We start from the raw sequence: 22,589 nt of genomic DNA, 5'->3' as shown, positions 1-22,589 counted from the left end.
CCTAATAAAGAAATTCTTGTCAAACAACCACAGAGCAGAGGTACAGTGCCTTACAAAAGAATGCAAACCACTATCACTTTTTCACATTTTGTCATGTCACAACACAAATCTGAATGTATTATATTGGGATTTCATATGATAAACCAACACACATAAATTACAAATAAAAATCTAAAAAGTATGGAATGAATTTGAATTAAGCTCTCCTAAATCAACCTGTTGTCCAGTATTCTTTAGAAAAATAGCTCATAAGTCGCATTGGATGGAGGACACCTGTGAGAATCTGTGTTTCATGATTGTCCTGTATTACCGTCATCCATCTTCCCATCAACTCTGACCAGCTTCCCTGTATCTGTCCCATAGCATAATGCTGCCACCAAAATGTTTCATTGTAGTGAGTTTAGTTTTCCTGTGGTAAAGAAAAGCATCCCTACAGCATGATGCCACCACCATCTTACACCATGAAGATGGTCTGTTCAGCATGATGTGCTGTGTTATTTTCAATGTATTTTACATGAATTCATTTGGTCCAGTTTCGTTCTCATCTGACCAGAGCACTTTCTTCCATGTTTGCTGCGTCTGATACATGGGTTGTTGCAAACTACAAACAGGGACTTTTTCCAATGATTGCTTTCTTCTTGTTAGTCTTTCATTAATGGACAGATTTGAGCAGGACATGGACATTGGCTGTCCTGTCAACAGTTTCTCCCACTTGAGCTTTGCAGCTCCTCCAGAGTTACTATGGGCCTCTGGTTAAGGCTTTTCTTTCTTGCCTTGTCTGTTTAGATGATTGACCAAATTTTGGTAGGTTTGCAGTTGTGCCCTACTTTTCACATATTCAGATGATGGCATGAACTATGCCCTATGACATGTTCAGTGTTTGGGAGCCAAACTCTGCTTTAAACTTCTCCACAACCTCATCTCTGACCTTTCTACTGTGTTCTTTGGTCTTCATGATGCAGGTCGTTTACAAAAAATCGACCAAACCCTGAGTTCTTCACAGAACATCTGGGTTTATGCTCAGATTAAACTAAATGGGCCCTACTTACTCATTGGGTTATTTCTGAAGGCAGTTATTTTTACTGAATTTTATTTATGGGTATTAGAGTAAAGGGGGCTGAACATAAATGCCTTCTTAGATATTTTATCTTTTGCATGAAACAGAAAACAATGTGTCATTTTCAATCCACTTTACAACTATGCAACACTTGGTGTTGGTCTATTATAAAATTCCGATAAACTAAGCTGAGGACGTGAAAGTTGAAATTGTAACCTGCATTTTGTTTTCTTTGTAATACTTTACAGTGAGATGCAAACTAATACGAATCAACTGCATAAATAACACAATTTGTGAGTACTCTGTTGTTTTTTTTCTTTTTGACAAAGAATATTAGATGTAGAATTTTGCTCTAACCACCAACAAACCACAGCTTCCTATTGGTTGCAGCAACATGTCACACGGTTAACTTTCTCCTTGCAAAACCCGTTTTTCTTACTCTGTATGCGGACTGCATCCACCTCCTCTGTTAGTTTCCAGCGCTTGTATAAATGCAGAGTCCGGAGCGTTTTCCTTTTCACGCCCGGCCAGTCTCTGTGTGAGGAAGGCAGCCAGCATCTCCTTTCTGACGGCGAATTTCTTCGCGCAATTGAGAGAGAGAGAGGGAGAGAAAGAGAAAGCACGGACCTTACCCGCACCTCAGTCTGCTCTGAACCTTTCTAGCGGACCGCAGTGGATGGTTCCACCAAAAGGAGGTGTTTTGTAGGCTGCAGAGAGTGTTTGTTCAGAGGAGCTCCGCACACAGAGAGGGATCAGCTACCTCGCTATTTCTCTCTGCGCTCTTCCCCTCAGTGGGAAGTGGGATGCGGGTTACGCAGCATCACCGGTGCCGCCGCTAATATCATCCTTACAGATACACCTTCCACTTCTTAAGGCCTATCAGACTCTAAGCCTCTGAGAAAATTAAAACTCTTCCCCGGTTAGAAAACGGGACTCATTTCCACTGGAGATAAAGAGAAGGGAGATATTCTTCAAACTCCTACGGATGTGATTTTTCTTCCCCCTGTCATTTTTTGCCTCTGTCCAGTGAAAGCGGGAAAACATCTGATCACCCCAAAGAAAACACCGAGATTTCCGAGGACTGCTGTTCATCTTATCGCTAACACATTTAATCTGTCCATCTCTCTGTCCTGAGAGTCTCTGTGGTGGAGGCAGCTGCAGGAGATCCAGAGACCTGAGGTGGGGGAAATTGAGTTACTCTGCAGTTAGAGGCTTTTCTTGCAATTCGACGTTATTTCTGTGGACAGAAGGGCACAAACCCGCGCCAAAGTGAGAGGAAATTGATTTTAAACCAAGGAAAGAGGCATCAAAGGTGAGTCTCTTAATTGGAAATATGCTGAGTTTCGAAGAATATTACTTTATAAAAGCGTAAGATTGCATCAACATAAACCAAGCCTTTTATAGACACTGCTTATTCATGCCGAAGCTTAGTAGTTGTGTATAATATATATATATGTGTGTGTGTGTGTGTGTGTGTGACTCAACCTGTCAGATTCTTCCTCTGCTTTAACTCTTTGCTCTTTGGATGGTTTCTTCACATCCCGCTGCTACAGTTGTCATGTTGTTCGGACCGTGGCTGTGCGCACGTTGTTGCATGTTGGACAGGAGAGCACAAATCACTAGTTGGAAGGAGGCAGAGGACGTCTCAGTCGTGACGGATGATGGGAGGGCGCAGAGAGAGAAAGTGACACAGATCGGAGCGTAAATTCATTTTGTGGGTGATGGACAGCAGGTGTGTGGTGCATGTTGATATAACGCTCTGCGCACAGTTGGAAAGTGGACTTTTTATCCTCCTAACACAAATGCACGAGGAGAAGGGGGGCGATTGACTGGCGATGTTGTCATGAAAAGTAGGGAGGACAAATTCATTTTTGGCACCACCTTGTGGTTCGGGTTGTTCCTGTTTGCTGTCTTGGTGGCATCCACAGGTTACTGGTGTTATTTATAGCACGATGAAAGACAATCCCACATACAGCCATTATGATGTAATGGGATAAATTGTATGTGTCTGTTTGTCTATTATGTAGCAAAATTAAGAAAAAATCTACTTGCATCTATTGTTTTAACCACCTGTTGAGAGCTTTTTCATTGCCTTTTTCAAGGTTATCTATACAACACAAACTATTCAGGCTTGCGTTTTTAAATTATGTGTTTCTTAAGCACTAAATCACTTGAGTTTCAAAAGTTTATTTGCTTGTTGACAATATAAGTTAAGCAATTATAGCTGGTTATTCAAATGTATGCTGCATTCAGTTTGTCTGGCTGGATCTGAATTGACTCCGTCTGAAAACCAGAGGGGTTTGCAAATTGTTTTCTTGTTGCCTGCTACATTAGTACAAGTTAATAACAAAGTTACACTGTATTGCCAGATGTATTTGCTCATCTGCCTTCACACATATGAACTTGAGAGACATCCCATCCTTAATCCATGTGCTTTGATATGATGTCAGCACACCCTTTGGAGCTATAACAGCTTTAACTCTTTTGGGAAGGCGTTCCACAAGGTGGTGTTGATGAGAAATGTTTGACCACTCTGACAGATGTATTTGTCAAGTCACACGCTGATGATGGACAAAAAGACCTGGCTCACATTCTCTCCCTATATTTCATCCCAAACCTGTTCTATCAGGCAGAGGTCAGGAGTCTGTGCAGGAAAGTCATGTTTTTCCACACAAGACTCATTTGTCTCTGTATGGACCTTTCTTTGTGCAGTGGTGTGCAGTCATGTTGTAATATAAGGGAACCACTGCCAAACTGTTCCACAAAGGTGGGAGCATAACATTAAAAAAAATACTTTCGTATGTTGAAGCATTAAGAGTTTTTTTCACTGTAACCATAACTCCTGAAAAACAGCCCCACATCATAATCCCCTCTACAACAAACTGTAAGGTAATTGTTCTCTCAAATGCATGCATGGTCGTTTGTCCAGCGTGCCTCTGTGTTGTCCTGTGATTGACAGGCGACCTGTCCCGAATGTATTCTCCCTCTCGCCCAATTAATGTTGGAAATCACCGACCCCCTCCTGGACCCCCTGCAGTTTGCCTAGAGAGCCAACAGGTCTGTAGATGATGCAGTCAACTTAGCCCTTCACTTCATCCTCCGGCACCTGGACTCCACAGGAACCTACGCCAGGATCCTGTTTGTGGATTTCAGCTCTGCCTTCAACACCATCGTCCCAGCTCTGCTCCAGGAGAAGCTCTCCCAACTGAGTGTGCCCGACTCCACCTGCAGGTGGATCACTGACTTCCTGTCTGACAGGAAGCAGCGCGTGAGGCTGGGGAAGCACGTCTCTGACTCCCTGACCATCAGCACCGGTTCCCCCCAAGGCTGTGTTCTCTCTCCTCTGATCTTCTCCCTGTACACCAACAGCTGCACCTCCAGTCACCAGTCTGTCAAGTTTCTGAAGTTTGCGGACGACACCACCCTGATCGGACTCATCTCTGATGGTGACGAGTCCGCGTACAGATGGGAGGTGGACCATCTGTTGGACTGGTGCAGCCAGAACAACCTTGAGCTCAACGCTCTAAAGACAGTGGAGATGGTTGTGGACTTCAGGCAGAACCCAGCCCCACCTGCCCCCATCACCCTCTGTGACTCCACAATTGACACTGTGGAATCTTTCCGCTTCCTGGGAACCATCATCTCCCAGGATCTCAAGTGGGAGCCAAACATCAGCTCCCTCATCAAGAAAGCCCAGCAGAGGATGTTCTTCCTGCGGCAGCTGAAGAAATTCAACCTGCCAAAGACTATGATGGTGCACTTCTACACAGCCATCATTGAGTCCATCCTCACCTCCTCCATCACCATCTGGTACGCCGCTGCTACAGCCAAGGATAAGGGCAGGCTGCAGCGTGTCATTCGGTCTGCTGAGAAGGTGATTGGCTGCAGTCTACTGTCACTCCAGGAACTGTACACCTCCAGGACCCTGAAGCGGGCAGGGAAGATTCTGGCTGATCCCTCCCACCCCGGTCACAGACTCTTTGAGACTCTCCCCTCTGGCAGGAGGCTGCGGTCCATCCGAACCAAAACCCCACGCCACAAGAACAGTTTTTTCCCATCTGCCACCAGCCTGGTTAACAAAGCCCGGAAACCACCCTGACACTCTCCCTTTCACCCACACCCCCCCCTGTTTTTGCTGACAGGAAACCTGTAATCTGTAACTCTATGTGTTACATTAACGCTCAGCTTGGACTCCTGCTTTACTTGCACAATGATCACCTGCACTGTTGTATTGCTCTGGCATCTTATACTGCTCTACGTTTACTCTCACTCACTTAAAACTGTGCACATATATTTATATTATATTGTAGATATGTTTATACTGTTTAATTTGTACTGTATTGCACCAACTACGCCAAAACAAATTCCTTGTATGTCCAAAAACGTACTTGGCAATAAAGCTTTTCTGATTCTGATTCTGATTCTGAAAAAGGCACCAGCCACTCTGCAACCCTGCAGGGATAAGCGGGAATCAAGTAGGGACAATGGATAGATGGACAATGTAGTCTACCAATTGCCAGATTGCCACTGGTGTAGAGTCCAGTGGGGAGAGCTTTACACCACTGCATCTGATACTCTGCATTGCTTTTGGTGATATAAGACTTGGATTTGGCTGCTTTGCCATTGAAACTCTAGCTCTACACACTGTTCTTGTAGGCCACAGAAGGTTTGGAGGTCTGTAGCTGTGGACTGTAGCTATCAGTTTCCTCATCGTTGTTATGATACCACCAACAGTTGACTGTAGAATATTTAATGCGGAGGAAATTTCACAACTGGACTTATAGCACAGCTGGCATCATATCACAGTACCACTATGGAAATCCCTGAGCTTCTGAGATTTGCCCATTCTTTTACAGATGTTGGTAGAAACAGTCTACATGCTGAGGTGCTGGATTTTATTCACCTGTGAAGTGATCGGAATACCTGAATTCAATTATTTGGATGGGTGAACGAATTTGTTTGGCAATATACTATATTCTATTTTATGCCTTCAAATCCAATAGTAGGCTCAGTGTGAGCGGCCATCTGCCACGACGGACTGGGGGTTTAAGAGAACAGAGCAGAGACACAAAGAGAACAAAGAAGCACTGATCCAGGAGTACTTTCTATGGGAAGGAAAGGTAAATGTTAATGGATGTAGCTCTGATGTACTCGTTTGACCTAGAAAGAAAGAACAGATAAACTCTGAGCCAGTTTTCAAGGTTAGAATCTGAAAAAGAGCACATGCAGTTAGTTACAGTTAAGCTCAGTCAATCGCCATGTCTAGGAGAGAGAAAGAGTTAAACACTAAAAGACAGGGATATGTGGATCATCTGTAGAGGGTGAGCATTAAGTTGTTGCCAGCAGAAGCTCGGACGATTCCCCTCTCCAGAAAGGTGTCACAGGTAGACACAGAGCCAGGCCAGGCATAGCTTCTAGGAAGAGAAAAGAGAGAACAAAGTTAAAAGCTGAAATAACAGCAAATAATGCAAAATTGGAGAGTAGTGTGAGAATGCAATATCATAGTAAATCCCACTGGTTTTCCAGCTTGCAAATGGAGCCAGGTCTGACTTTCAATTTGAACTGTTAAACATGCTGAGGCGGTTTTTGATCTGGGCCTTATGGGATGTTTTCACAGGCCAGCATTGGAAAGGTAGGGCTCACAACACAACATAAAGTATAACTTAAGTCAGCTGCGCACTGAACAAGTGTCCTATTGCTTTAACACATGTGCAGTTAATGGGGAGTTGGAAGCCCAAGCCTGATGCTGAGCATAGAGAAACTATGCTACGTGATTTGTGCACTGCTTGTTATCCCACCATAGAATAACAGATGACTTCTTGCATTTTGGCTTGACTCCTACAGTGTACCTTTCGTCCATTCTTGTTGTATTTCCAACAGGGAACTTGTAAAATTCGACTTTCAGGTACACAGAAAATACACCATTTACCCAACAGCAACTGTATGACAGTGCAGAGGTAGCAGTGTTTTGTTTTTATTTATATTCAATAATAATAATCTTTTTCATGATGCTATGCAAAATAAGTAAAGAAATGCATTAATACATTATAGGACAACATTACCGAAAGCACAAGTGCTTCAAATATATTCTTAAGAAGAACACTTAAATAAGTGCCCATATTTACATGTACACCCTGCTTAATGTTGCTAGGCCAATAGGGATTTATTATAAAGCCTTTGTTCTTCCTCTATAAAGCTTCTTTGTCTGTTTGAAACATTTATGCTTCCTATCCTTACAGCATGTATCGACATTAACCAGAAGGATTATCAACAAATACTCCGTCCGGTACAGTCTTCAACTTCACTTGTTTCTCTGAGCACTCGTCTTTCAGCAAAACACAGCTAAATTTGTCTTTTCAAATTTAATCCTTAGTTAAACACTGATGGTTCAACAACCACCGAGATGAAGCCACTGTGTTTTACTAAGAGGCAATTGTAAATGATGCAATATACTGATCAAAAAAAGCCAGAGGGCGAAAAGCTAATTGCAAGTATTCCTCTTTTTCTTTTAACCGTTCGCAGATCTTTTTTTTTTATCTGGGTCCTACACTTGTTCACAAGGACGCGCTCTTACCCTCAAAGATGGTACTAATAACACATCCAGCAAACCAAACCAAAAAATCTATAAAAGTTAACTATAATATGTGAAACAACACGAAAGTAATAGGATGATGACTTTAGCTCTAACAGTGTTGCATTTGTGATTTGGATACATATCAACAATTCATTTTTGCTCCAAGCACAAAATTGCCAAATCAGAGGGTTTCTTAAGCAGGAAAAAAGTAATTAGGATGATTAAATTAAGTATGATTTGGTGCAAATCTTTGCAGGAACAACTGTTCTGCATAGCCAAATTGGCAAAACAGATACAGGCTCTCACAAGAGTGAGTACACCCCTCACCTTTTGTGAAATATTTTATTATATATTTTCATGGGGCAACACTGAATATATGACCCTTTGATACAATGTAAAGTACTCAGTAGTACAGCTTGTATAACAGTGTAAATAACTCAACAGAGTTATTAATGATTAATGTTAATTAACTGGCAACAAAAGTGAGTAAAAATGAAAATGTTCAACTTGTGCCCTAGGTGTTAATACTTTGTGGGCCACCCTTATTTTCCAGCAGTTCTCTTGGGCATGAAGTTCAATAGAGTTTCACAGGTTGCCACTGGAATCCTCTTCCTCTCTTCCATGACCACATCAGGGAGATGGTCAATATTAAAGACCTTGTGCTCCTCCACCTTCTGTAGAAGGATGCCCCACAGATGCTCTTTTTACCTTTAAAAGAAAAAAGAGCAACAACTGAAGCAATAATTTTGATTTTTGCTGCATATTCATACTATAACTATACCATACTATACTGAACTGTTAATATTACAACCTTTCACTTACAGGCAGATGCTCTGCTATTTATCAGTGTTATTTTTAAAATTTAATCTCTGTTTAAAGCATTGAAAGGCTTTTTTTGACTGTAGCATTTCAGAGCATTGTAATATTGTGATGGCTATGCTAGTATTTAAAATGATTACTAGTAGGACTACTGGACAAAAACGTTGATATTTTTTTTTTGTTTATGAGAAAAGACATTGGAGAAAAAAATGCATAGGTTCTGCATTCAGTCCTGTGCTGAGATACTTTGTTAACATTGTTAACCTTTGATTAAAGATGAGAAATTTGAGGCCAACCGTGTTGTAAAAAAGACTGCCATAGTATGGATATAATCAGTTTGCTTATTAGAAGTGTGTAAGCTTGTACTAGCATAGTTTTATGTTGTGGTACTTGAAGATCTTAGTATCGTCTTGTGGACGTTTGACGATCACTGATTTATTTTATTCTGCCGTATTAGCTATGTGGGAACCTTACAATTTACTTTACCTTTTAATTTACTTTATTTATGTACTGCCTGTTTAGAACAAAAGTAGAAGAAGAAATGGGCAAATTAAGAAACAAATAATATTGGCATCATGATCAGGGTGTCTTACGTTCTCCTTTTCTTTTTCATCTTTGCACTTAAAACCATTGCATTTTTTGTCAGAAATCAGCATCTCTCTATGTATGATAGCCATTAATTTCCAGTTCATACTGAATTCCAACACAAATGCATCATTCCACAAAATAAAGTTCAGTTTAGGTGACCATTGAAGTCAGCAGCAGTTACACAGATAGCATGTCAAGAAGCACGACAGCTTAGGTTATTGTACTAAATATTGATTTCTAAACTCCAAACCCTTCCCAAGTTAAAACATTAGTATTGTGTTGTTAAAAAATCAGTATGAAGTTGTTCTTTGCACAATGTGAGTTCTAGAAAAAACTGCTTTCTTTGGTTTTTATTGACTTTGCATGTTTAAATAAATGCAAAGAATAACAATATTTTATTTAAAATGTGGGAGAAATGTTATCAGTGGTTTAGAGAACAAAATAAGAATATTTATTTTATGCACACAAATTTCTTACCTATAACTAATATTAAAGAAAAACTTTGCTGTGACCTCTTAATTATTCCCAGATGGACACAATACACGACTCAGAGGAGTTAGTTTCCTGTAAGTCGACAAATCTTAGGAATATTCTGCCTTTTAAGTACACTAAATCTGTTTTTACCTTCTCTATTTAATGCATGAAGAAGCAGCAGTCCAAATCAGCCAAATTAATTCAAATTCAGCATCACAACATCACAAACTGTGCCTTACCTGCTGGATAAAAGTGGTCTACAGCTAATCTTCTGTCACAAATCTTAAACAGTGGAAATGTTCTACGCTCATGGCTCTGCTGAGGCCTCATGTCTGCTTTTGTGTGACACTCTTGGTTGTGGTTAGACTGTATGAATCTCCTAGGTCAAAGTCTGTAAATCTCATGGCAGTGTATTGTTCCAGTTCTGAGATGGGTGAAGTGTTACCACACACTCGACCCACCTGCAGCTATTTGTTTGTATCTGTGCTTCAGTTTACTTGTTTGATTTGCTGAGCTTTGCAAAGCAAGTTCTGCAGTTTTACTCCAGGACAATGGAGCAATTGGTGCACAAAGCGATGGTGTCAATTACTTTAAACCAAATGCCCGATTTTCCACACAGGTCTGTTGCTACCGTTGAAGCATTTCTTGTTTGTATCGTAGATTTGTTTTTTGTTCTTTTTTGGGAGTTGGAAAATTTGTCCTAAATGTATTGATAAACAAAACATTGACAGCTACATCATAGTTCAGGCCTGCCACTGATCTGCAGAGTGAAAACAACTAATCAGACAAATTTCTGATAAATGACTGTGAAAAGTCCTAATATATCAACATTCAGTCCTTGTAAAGATCAATATGTATGAATAGGATATTTTTCATAGATTCCATTGAAAGAGCTGGAATTATCATAATTTGTAAAAGGTTACCTGATTATTGAAGGACAAGCAATTACAATGAAATCAAAAGCAGGTTTTAAAAGAAGGTTGAAGACCTCATTTGCTGAAACATTAACTTGTTTACTAAAAAACATGAAGGGTACACATGAATCACATCTGTGGATAGAATTAATATTGCGGTGGGGTAAAAGGTCAGAACTGTTAGATCTGTTAAGAGCCTTGTCATTATCCACTGTGCAGCTGAATTAACAACCTTGGTTTCATACCTGTGTGTTATAGGTGAAGTAAATTCAGCATCTGAATCCATTGAATTCCTCTCTTCTTTTGGCTTTTTGAATCTATTATCAGGTCAATGTCATGTACAAGTTCCACTGAAAGCAAACCTACAGAATGTGTCTCTTTGTGATGACATGGCTGCTGAAATTAACTCAACTTGAACACAACATCCTGCTGCAAGCTACAACATACAGTCTAAACCTGCAAGATGACTTAACAGTGCAGTGAAGAAGAGAGTATGAAGCTGTGATAGGGAGGAGCAGAAAGCTCAGCCAAAAATGGGTATCAGCTAATTGGCGTTGGTCATTATTAAGTGTGTTCTGCATGAGTCCCGTTGACTTTATCCTGTGACGGGCATATTTGTTTTTACATGTATTATGCTATGAAAAAGCATGTGCCCCCTTACAGATTTATTCTGTTTTTGCTTTTTTTGTCACACCTAAATAATTCACATCCAACAAATTTTAATACCAGATAAAGATAACCCAAGAAAATACAAGAAGCAGTTTCAGTTGTGCAAATATTCATATTTGTGCAAACCAAACATTGGAAATTCTTAGTTTTCTCAGAGATATTGTTAAAATCTCCTGATATCTCAACATTTTTAGGGCTACCTTTATCTTGAAATGATGTCCACTAAAGACAGCCATAACATAAAATACACACAAACAAACGTCCGGCTTCTTATTTAGGTGCCATCTGTAAGATTAAGACTAAGGAAAAGTAGGTACCATCCAGATCTATTCCATACTGCCTAATTTGCTAACTTCTCTGCAGTCTTGTTTATGGACAGATCAACAGTTCATGCTAGGGTGGCCAATGTTTTCAGTATCACCTGGAGATTACCCCACTGGTTATATGGATTTTTAGCTAATCATTTTGTGTTTTAGTCTTAAACTCTTGCTCTTTAAGAATAAATCGTTTTGCTTTCAGGGATATTAATTCTCAATGTTTGGTTTTAGGCAATCTTGAATTTCCATTTTCTGTTTGGGGTTTTAAATGTAACTTATTATTTATGATTCCATGTTGCTTTCTATGATGCATATTACAGCTTACAAGTGAAGCACAACAAAGTAATTTTGAAAAACATTGGATCAATGGGTCGCAGTAGGCTCTCTGATGCCATCGTAAAATGGCGGAAGGGTGCATATTTTTCACAAATTATTACGCGTGTTTCAAGAAAGAAGTAATCAGTAGCGAGTGTATCTGTTTATTAATCTGTAAAAAATGTATATTTAAACGAAAAATTGGTATAAAAAACTGAAACATAATAGTGAGAAAAAATACTTAAAGGCAAAAGTTCAAAGAAATTCTTTCTCGATTAAGTGGCAGCAGCAGGGTGAACAAACATAATATTACATCTGCAGAGGCCGTGTGCACTGTGCTGACAAGGAAAGCGAAACAAGATTCATGGTCTCATTGCATTCCTGATCAATTGATGGATTGGACATGGGACCTCAGCTCTCCAAAGTTTTGAATGTTAACTAGCTACCATGCATCTATCCTTCAGCCTTTGAAGCATACACACACAGCATGGATCACACACAGCAAAAACAAGCCATTTAGTCTGTTGAATTTCTGGGGTGTATCTGTACAATTTAACAGATTTATAGTATCATGAGGATAAAATCTTTTTAGTGCAACGTTTTTGTATAGAAAAGGGGGAATAAATTTGAAGAAAATCATTGTAGTAAAAAAATACCATCAGATTCTAGGTGATAAGAACTAAACAGGTTCAGGGAGTCATACTTGGGCAGAACATATCAGCTTTTTCTGTCACATTACATTTCTGTGGTCCAGGTGTGAGGGCAACACAGAGTAATGCCAGGTCATGGCCTTTAGCATGTCTGTTTGTGCCTCCTCATGATTTTATCTCTTCCCACATTTTTCTTACAACAGCATAGCCATCTGTGTACTCAGCGCACCTTTGGGGAGTGGTTTATTTGTCTGTCAAAGATGATCCATATCCACTGCACAACCTCTCAAACGTTTAGACACTGATAAATGAGAAGGAGAATAAGTGCAAAGCAAGCTGGCATAGATAAAGTACTTGAAGGCATTCAAGTGCTGGTCAAGGGAAAACAGAAAACCCAAATGGACAGTGTACATATAGCATGCTTTATGTCTCCCTTATCTACCTCAGCTAGCACATATTCTCCCTCACTGCTGGTGTAATGGTAGTTAGAAACTGAAAATGGTACGCTGCTTTATAATAGAACATTGAACTCGAAGTTTAGATCTAACAGCACAAATTTTACCAAGCCAGAGCCAATATTTTAAAACTATAGCTGTCATGTCCTAGGTTAAACGGCGTGAAGGAATTAATAAGCTACTGCTGATATCATACGATGTGACAGCTGTCGGCACCACATTCACTCAGTCGCAGCCATTTAATAAATGTTAAGTCTATATGAGTGCTCCCCAGCACAGAATGAATATTTTAGCTGTCGGGTTAATGTGAACTCAGTAAGCATCAGCCCCAGTTATTCTCAGCTACTGATTGTTATGATGAGAGACAAAAGTCACAGTTACTTAACTAGACTAATCTCCTCGTTAAACATTTAGTCGATTGTGTTGCATTTTTTTGCAGATTGGTTGCTGGCTCCTAAATCAGTCACAAGTACATCGTAATAGTTTTGCACATTCTTTCTTTTCAAAATCAATCAAACTAAGGTAACATCGTCAGAGCAGGATTAACCTCACAAACCATGGTAAACTATTACAATCAAAATCTACCTTAGGGAAGAAAAGACAATTTACCAGAAAATACTAATGAAAGACCAAACAATCTGTCGATCAAATCAAATTAAATCTAAGACATTATAACCTGTTTAGAAAGCAATTAAGTAAAAATCCGTTAAATTACTCAACACCTGACTGGACTTTTTCACAAATCTCTCCATTTCTGGCTTCATTTTTGTCTAGTCCTCTTATTACAATTGGCACAAACAGGATTTGGCATAAGCTTATTGGTTTTACATTTTTTAACTGTTATTGCAGAGCCAAAACCACAGCGCAATAATGAAAAACTGTCAGATACTTGAAGCTGCACTTAGACTTCAACAACTGACGCTTTGAGAGGAAAAATAACATATCTAAGGAACTTTAGTAGATCACACTGCAGAGATCCAGTTAATATGCTAACAGAACAATTCACAAAGCAAAGTTATTGTAAAAAATAAAGTTCAATGCACAGTGTGATGGCCACACCTGCAGCCACACAGTCGGTAACCCCACACACAAACACTTTTTCATTTTGAGTTTTCATATACACATTCACTGCAGCAAAAATACATGGGTTTCTGTTTATATTTTCATTTGACAATGTTGAAATACATTAGTTCTAATTGTAGCGCGCACATTTGGTTAACTTTTGTATATTTAATTTTGTCAAATATTAAAAATTTTTGGTGTTTTCTTTGCTGGTGCTGTGGGGGAGTACCTTGAACAGAAGCAATGGACTCTGGCTGGCACACTCCAATCCCAGATTGACTGATTGGGTGATACCATCTGGAGTTCCACCATGGGGGAAGACCATGGAGTCTTTATTCAAATTTCTGCATAAGTTCTCTTTGTTTTTGTGATTTGCTTATTTTGTTTAGTTATTAGTCATTCACGTACATTTTTAAGCTAACTGTGTTTAGTTATTTTTGCTAGTTAAATTTCTGTACATGTTTTCCTTCCCTTTTCCTCAGTGTGTTAGTCTGGTCTGATCAGCCAGTATTTAGGTCCCCTTTGTTTGTTGTGTAGGAGGTCAGTTTGTTTGTTTGAGCAGTTAGTTTGAGGTTTTGTTATGTTTAACCCTGATTTTTTTGTCTTGAGTTTAGCTTCTTTATTGGACCTCTTTTAAGGGCACTGTAACCGTTATTTGAATTTTGTTATTTTGGGGAAATAAAACCCATGTTCTTTGAAAATTATTACTGTGTCCTCATGCTTGGTCCTTCACACACAGACAGCTTACGAGTTCTTATTTTTAGTGGTGTTCCAATCTCGGCTGCCTCTTCTTTAACTCCCCTGGGTGCTGATGTTGGCAAACACTATAGATCCTTACTGCCACAAGCCAGCTCTATCTTCCCTGGTAAAGCTACTTTGTCAGGAATATTTGCAGGTTTCTTATTGGTATGGTGAAAGCGGTCCTGGATCAGTCTAACTAATGTTGACATTGTTTGTTACTTTTTAATTGGTTCCAAGAAATACTGACTTAGAGTCTGTGCAAATGATTCCCAGTTTATTGTGCCCACCCCTGCTGGATGTCGGCCAATCATTGGAGAACACTCCAGAAGGCAGTAAAATGCAAGATTTATGTAGTGAAAACACCTTGACATAAAACTGCTTTTATTAGATTCCAGTTGGTTAAATTGTTTGAGCTGTTATTATTTTTTTCATGCATTAGTTTGAGCAAAGAGCCCCAGGCAACTTGGTGTTGTGCCTTGCTACAGGGCACATCGGCATGTGGCAGGATGAAGCTGGTATCAAACCTACAACTTTCAGATTGCAAGACAACTACTCTTCCTACTTACTTACAGTCACAGTAGATCAGGGCATACATATTCTTTATAAAACAAAACAAAACATGCAGCCAATAGTTAGTTTTTGAATTTGTCTTCTGTTTCATTGTAGAAAAAAAGAACTTCTTGTGTTTTATTCACATTTGTTCTCTAGTTGGTTGTACTTTTACTTATATTACTTATAAATACTTATATTCTTATTCTCTTACATATATTTATCAATATTCTGTACAGCTGCTGCAAAACCCATGAGTCCTATGTGACAACACTGCATAGATTTCTGGATAATTTGGCAACAAACAAAAGCGCAGAAGCACTTTAAAGAGAGAGCCAGGACAGACTGAAATAATCTAATTTGATATACAAGGATCCTGCTGACTGGGTCCAGTCAAACCACTGAGCCCATCGTGCCTGCACTAGTAAGACAGCCTCCATTAATTCCAGTAAACACCAGTTGGAACAAGCACAAAAAACCTTTTTCAAGTTTTTCTAAACATGTAAGCATGATCCAAGGAACTTTATTAAATAAAATATAAAGAGCATCTTCAAGGAGTCCCAAACATTCCTTATTGTAGGGGAACTTTTTTAAAGCTTAAGTATCACTGTGTCAGATACTGAATGCAGGGTGTTTAGGTCTTTCTTTGTTTCCAGCATTTTTTAAAGTTCCATATGGAGACATCCATAGATGGCTCATCTAAAGCAAATAATTCAGTCAACGTTCCTAGTTTTCTTTTTGCCACATTACTATACAGTGGGACCATTTCTACAGTTCCATTAAAGTTGGCTTTTGATTTGTACATTCCAACTTAAAAGCAAAGGGCAAAAATGTATTTTATTGGCTCGAATCAGAAGCCAACTCCACAACTGTGCTTCAACAGATTGTTACCCCGGGTTAACTGCATGAACTCAGAAATGTTTGAAGTTCAGGTGTTGAATTGATTTGGTAATATAAGGTAAAGTTATTTTACTACTGCCTTGCAAAATACTCAAATTTGAGAAGTTAGAAGTAGGACTGTTTTTGTGTTCCTCTTTAAAATGTAAAAAAACTCTTGTAGGTTGCTGTGTTATGGTGCAGCTGAAGAAAAACTTAACAGATCTTACAAAATTAACTTTGCAAGGACACCAAATATCTTACTTCTGTAATAAATAGTAGACTCAAGTAAAAAATTAACAATTCAACAAGAAAGATAATTTATATGCAGGCTGGAATTTTTTTAACTTTTTAATTGGTGAGCTGCCTGTGCTATCTCTTTAAAATGTCAGAAGATGTTTCTTAAATTTAGGGACACATAGCATGTGTGAAACAAATATATATTTTTGCATGATCATAGATGTTTCAGTATGCTATACTTGACCAAATAATTCTTTCATGAATACTTGTCAAGAGGAAAATAATAAACTGGTGTAGTATTAATAGAATGTCAAAATGTAATATATGCCTGTAATTTAATACGGAGAATGTATACACCTCAGTAGAAGCTCAAGCTTAATGACTCAGTTCCACTTGACTTTGTTCATACATAAGGATTCATATTTCTATCAATCGGTTGGAAATATTTTTTAAACCAGACATTTTGGGGACCTGACTTTCATCAGGCATTTTTTTAATTAGGTGTCAGACATATATGACATTTGTCATGCATTGTGCTTTTCAAGCAATTTACAGCATATTTAATTTTCTATGTTATGTAATAAAATTAAAATGAGTTTGAATTTAACATCAATAATTCATGAGGACAAGCATTGCTAAAACCATCACTAACATGTGGCTACATCTTTGTAAAATAGAGAGAAATTATTTACATGTGCAGTGTATTCGTGCTCTGCTAAATACACAACAGTCAGCATACTGCTAATCACTGAACTACGGAGCCCGCAAGGAGACATGGGGGATTTTTTTTTCTTTTGCGTCCCCACGCAATACTTTTGCGTTCGCTCGCAAAACTTTTTGCGTTCTCACGCAATAGGCTTTGCGTTATCTCGCAATACTTTGTGGGAGACCTGTTTTTGAGATTTATTGAGTTTTATTTTGAAATTGGCCTTAAATAAAATGATCTTCAATCAGACTTAAAGACACTTATTATCCACATGCTGTCAAACTACTGAACTCTGGACAATAATACTGCACGAAACCACATCTGTGACACTTTATTTGCTTATTACTGCTGCATGATGTGTACTTTTTTTGCACGCCATTTTTATTTTTAAAGTGATTTGAACGGTTCTTCTTATCTAAGCATTTAATCGCATTGTTTACTGCGTGTTAACCTGCATATGACAAATAAACCATATCAATGCCATATCAGTGCTGTTTGTTTTGTGAGCAGTTTGTCAAATGTGCAGCTGTTTCAAAATGCAGAGCTTTCTCAAGGTGATTAACAACTTTTGCGAGCGAACGCAAAAGTATTGCGAGCGAACGCAAAAGTATTGCGTGGGGACGCAAAAGAAAAAAAAATCCCCCGTGTCCCCTCGCGGGCTCCGTACTGAACAGCTCACTTACACTAATTTAGTTACTTTTAGGCAAATTCATTAATTCATTTATAGTAATGAGCTCAGCAACGTGTGGGGCAGTATTTGTTTTCTACTTTTGCACAGAAAAGCCCCTCTTCAGGTAAACATGAAAGGTCATAAAAAAGCAGACACTGATTGATTTTCCATGTGTTTCTTTAAATGTTTTTTTTTTATATTTCGCCCTGTAACCTTCAGCTTTTGGACTTCCTCAGTTGTCTCTTTTTTGATCTATCCACACTTGCCTCCCGTCTGAAAACCCACTCAGAAATCAACATTCCCAGCTCTTAAGCTCCCTTTTTCTTTCAGTCTCGGTTCACACCAATGCAGACATTTTGCCAAAATTAGATTTTCTGTTACATATGAACCTTCTATGTCAATGCAAGAAGAGTTTTTGGTGTAAAAACATTTACAACACTTTTCCATGTTGTGATGTATGCAGAGATTATTAAAAACAATGACACAGAGGTCCATATGGCCACTAAAGCTTTCTGTGCTATAAACCACAGCAATAGTGAGAGGTATTTTGTTTCATATCTATCTCGATTTGTTCTTTCCCTTAAAAGTCTAACAAAAGCTCAGTTTATATGACTGAGAGGAAGGGGTAAATCATCTAAAAGGTACAGCAGAATTTAGACTATGTCGAAGCCGTTTCTGCTTCCCCGGGTCCATTGATTTGGGCACAGGTTTCAAAAGAGTGAAATAAACACAAAGTACAATCAGCTTATGTTCGCCTCTGCGCAGAGTGAGAGAGATGCCCCAGCCAACACCTGCGAGCAACAACTCTGCTCTCTCTCTGGTTCCAGCTCGTTTTATTAAGTCTCAAGGGTGTGTTCACATTTCCTTTTTTACATATATCATATCACTTAGTTGTACAACATGACAGTTCCTTATGTCCAAATAAGGAGTGCTTCTTGTTATTACTTCCAGCAGACTCATCTTATCTTGTCTCCGGCTGCACCCCCCTGTCCTTCACCAATTTATGACCTCTATCTGCACATTCCAGTTACACACATAGATAGTTTATATTCTACAACATCCCCTTTTGAACTCTCTTAAGAGTTCACACCCTAAAATGTCCTTCAACCAAGTACTTCTAAGAATAAGTAGAAATAAGTAAAAATATTACTGTACCACCTGTAAAACGAGAAAATCATTAAGAAAACATGCATCCATCTTATTATGCGTCCATGAATTCACACTCTGAGTCCTCATCCTGGTTATGGTCAATTTGCAACAGTGGCATCGTTGTCTTTGGATCCCTCCCCTCAATTGTGGAGGTGATGAGACGGACCATCAGAGAACGAATGCATGGTACACAACAACATCCACAGGTCACCATTATCGCTACAAATACTGCAATAGAAATCATCAAAGACATTATCAAACCCTTCCAGTGTCCAAACATGCCTGTCATCCACTCCTCCAGGGGATTATCAATTCCAGAATGTTCATGCATGGTGGCGGAGAGGGTCTTAAGTCCCTCTAAAGCCTTTGACACTGAACCATCCGGTGCAGTGTTATTGGGAATAAAAGTACAACACATATCTCCAAACATGGCACACACACCCCCTTTTTCAGCTAACAACATATCCAATGCCATCCTATTTTGTACTGCCATGAGGGAAGTTGGGGCCAATTGTTCAGATAAACCTTCTACAGCGTCTCAAGTTAGATTGGCCAGACGCAAAACATTATAATGAATATAATTAATGCGGTCTACATTTTTGTTGGGCGTTACTGGGAACAAGGCAGCTATAATAGGGATGTTTTCAAATCCAGCTGATATTTGGTCCCCAAGTTTATACTCATTCGGGACTCCTCGCGGAACTCCAATTGCATCTATATAGGTGGGGGAACCCTGACTCACGTCAAAAGTGGTTGGAGCGCTTCTTTTCATAATATGTCTTCTCCTCCTACGAGTGATTGCCAGTGCCTTATTTTGTTGATATGTCACAGAGGTAATATTAGAGCCAATTAAAATCAACGGGGCCTGCAACCTGACCACTGCATATACTCCTATGGTGTTATTTGGTATATTAGTGAGAAGTCTATATCCTCCGCAGTAGTAATATAATCCTGATCGTGCCCAAAGTCCTATCACTTTCCCAGATGTGGTGGTATTACACCAGTCCGAGGAAATTTGTCCTACATTCGCCTTTGGGATGTTTGAGGTGAAATTGAAACAAGAATATGTCCCATTCAGCCTCTGGGGAGTGAATGGTCCTGTCTTGGTATTGTTTGGGATGGGTGGAAAGATGCTAGCTAGCGTGGTACAGTTGGCTGGGGTGGCTTCTTTAGTTAGTTGTAACATGCAGCTGTACCCCCAAGCATCTTCCGGATATAAAAGGGCTGGGTCAGTGGTTAAGTGTGGCCTTGCAGATGCACATGCAATGCAGTCAGACCTATGTTCCTTCGCAGTTTGGGCCATCCACTGCAACCAAAGATTATCCTCTGCATAACCTTTGGCCATCTGTATTATGTCTAAAGGTTGCAAGGTGGAGTAGTCTACTTTTATTACCCCTCCTTGTGGGACCAGTGGTTCTGGGACAGCAGGAGCCCTGGTGGCCTGCACCTGATACGTTTCTTTATTCAAATTAACTTTTATTATTGCCTTAGGGTCTGTTCCTGATACCTCTATTCCCAAAATGAAATAAATGACTGTACCCCCAGAATACGATTGTGCATGTAAGCTGCGCGACAATGACTTAATGGACAAAAGTAAAGGATTCACCCCCCCGTGTGTGTTATGGGTCAACGCATTTCTTACCAGACTAATTTGTTTGGCTGTATCCTGATATCCATATGTGTAAGTGGGAGTCCACCTGCCAGTATAGGCCAACACATGTTCCCAACCCTCACACAAACTATGACAATGCATGAAAGAGCACACAGGTCGCCCCTTAGCGCAATCAGCCTGTATTATGGGGCTACCACATAAATACACATCATATCCCCTCCAGGCCGTCGGATTTTGCCCGCAATCTATGACTTCACACAGGTCAAACTGAAAAGTGGTAGTTGCCCCTAACATGTAATTTAGTTCTAATCCCCCATAATATTTAATGCATACGTCCTTGGATGGAGTTACCCTAGACCCTTTGGACACCTTTCCGGAGTGGTTTTCAGAACATGTCTGGAATGGAAGTTCACAAAAATACCATAGAATAAACGTAACAATGAATACTGAGAGAAACACTCCACCTATGATGAAACTCCTAGAGAGTCTAGTTCCCTGGCTTTGGGTACTCATTTTTCTTAAAACTTATGCAACTTAAAACATAAACATATAAAGTTAAATCAGAACCTGAAAAAAGATACAAAAAAATCAAAAATGTAGTATAAAATATAAAATGTTCGCAGAACAGTGTCTTCTGGGGTGGGAGGGAAACTCTACCACTCCTAGTGAGAGGGAAACTCAATCACTTCCGCCTCTTCTTCTGCTGTTCTTCTGTCTTCAGCTCTCAGGGCAGACTAACCCTGGGATAATTTCTCTCACCCTGGGATTATTCTGCCCCTTCTTGGGTGGGAGAAGTGAGATTGTCTTTTCCTGTGTTTTCGCTCAGATCTTCCTGGACCTGAGAAAGGGATCGTTGAGGTGGTTCTGCTCCTGCACACTGGCTCCAGTGATACCAAGTAGCACCTTTGCCCTTTAGCCTGACTGCATGGGTTGTCCTCTCTGTGACCTGAAATGGACCGGTCCACCTTGGCTCTGACCACTTTCTTTTGATGACTTTCAGGAGGACCCACTCGGCTTCCGAGGTGGTGGTTCCGACCCTGGTCTCTGGTTCTGCTGGGATCTGTTTGGAGAAAGCTGTAACAAGACTGTGAAGAGATCTGTAATAATCACGATGAGACATAGATTGTTCACACTCAGTGAGAAACGGTAACCTTGTTTAGGGGCCTGGAAATGGCCTCCCTGTTTGCAGCTCATGTGGGGTCAAACCATGTTTCTGATTTATAGAACTCCGTACAGACATCAGAGCTAATGGTAAGGCAGTAACCCAATTCATTTTGGTCTGTGCACAGATTTTAGCCAATTTGGTTTTAAGGGTTTGTTTCATTCTTTCAACCTTCGCCTGTGACTGTGGATGGTACACAGTACCAAATGAGTATTTCAGTCCCAGGAATTTTTCCACTTCCTTGAGTTCCTCATTTTTGAAATGTGTTCCGTTGTCAGACCTTATTTTAGCTGGGAAACCGTGTATAGGGATATAATGATTTATCAAACACTTCACCACAGATTTGCTGTCTTCCTTTTTTGTAGGCCATGCCTCCGGCCATCCAGTAAATGCATCCACACACACCAATAGATATTGGAACCCATTTACTCTCTCAGTCATGTTTGTATAATCAATGATAACCTCTTTTCCTGCTATTGGGTCTACTGGGAACTTTCCAGGTGCTGGCTTCAAGGTTGGTCTAACATTGAACTGCCTGCACATCTCACATGAATTAATCCAATGCACTGCCATTGGTTTCAAAAAAGGGTGCCACCAGTGTTCGAGATTTTTCAACATTTGCGTTGTTCCCACATGTCCTACTCCGTGTGCTTCTTCTAGGGCTACTTTGGTAAGACCTGGTGGCAAGATGGGACGTCCGTCTGGGCTTCTCCAGAGACCACTCTGGTCCTCTGAGCCCCCTCGGGCCTTCCAAACTGATTTTTCCTAGGGAGAGGCCCCCTTTTGTAATTTCATTACTTCTTCCAGGGTGGGTTCTGGTGTCCACTCTGCTTCTGAACACAGCATTATGTGCCTGGGCTGGTATCCTGCACACTGTTTAGCTGCCTGGTCAGCTGCCTGGTTCCCTTGTGCTACTCTAGTGTTACTGCTGTCATGTCCTTTGCATTTAATAACGGCTACTTCTTGAGGGAGCAACAAAGCTTCAGCCAA

General features: G+C 39.9%; 1 protein-coding gene across 1 annotated transcript in view; it reads left to right on the top strand.

Annotated features, from left to right (window-relative positions):
- The first annotated feature begins 1,547 nt into the window (after window positions 1–1,547).
- The window catches only part of grik4 (glutamate receptor, ionotropic, kainate 4), a 585,146-nt gene continuing 564,104 nt past the window's right edge, over window positions 1,548–22,589 (top strand). Inside the window, exon 1 of the mRNA XM_047391909.1 lies at window positions 1,548–2,369. The gene's annotated coding sequence lies outside the window, so the exon portion shown is untranslated. The remainder of the gene's footprint in view (window positions 2,370–22,589) is intronic.

The sequence above is a fragment of the Girardinichthys multiradiatus genome, chromosome 18, assembly GCF_021462225.1.
Source record: "Girardinichthys multiradiatus isolate DD_20200921_A chromosome 18, DD_fGirMul_XY1, whole genome shotgun sequence".
Classification (NCBI taxonomy): Eukaryota; Metazoa; Chordata; class Actinopteri; order Cyprinodontiformes; family Goodeidae; genus Girardinichthys; species Girardinichthys multiradiatus.
This window is presented reverse-complemented; position numbering and strand designations above follow the sequence as displayed.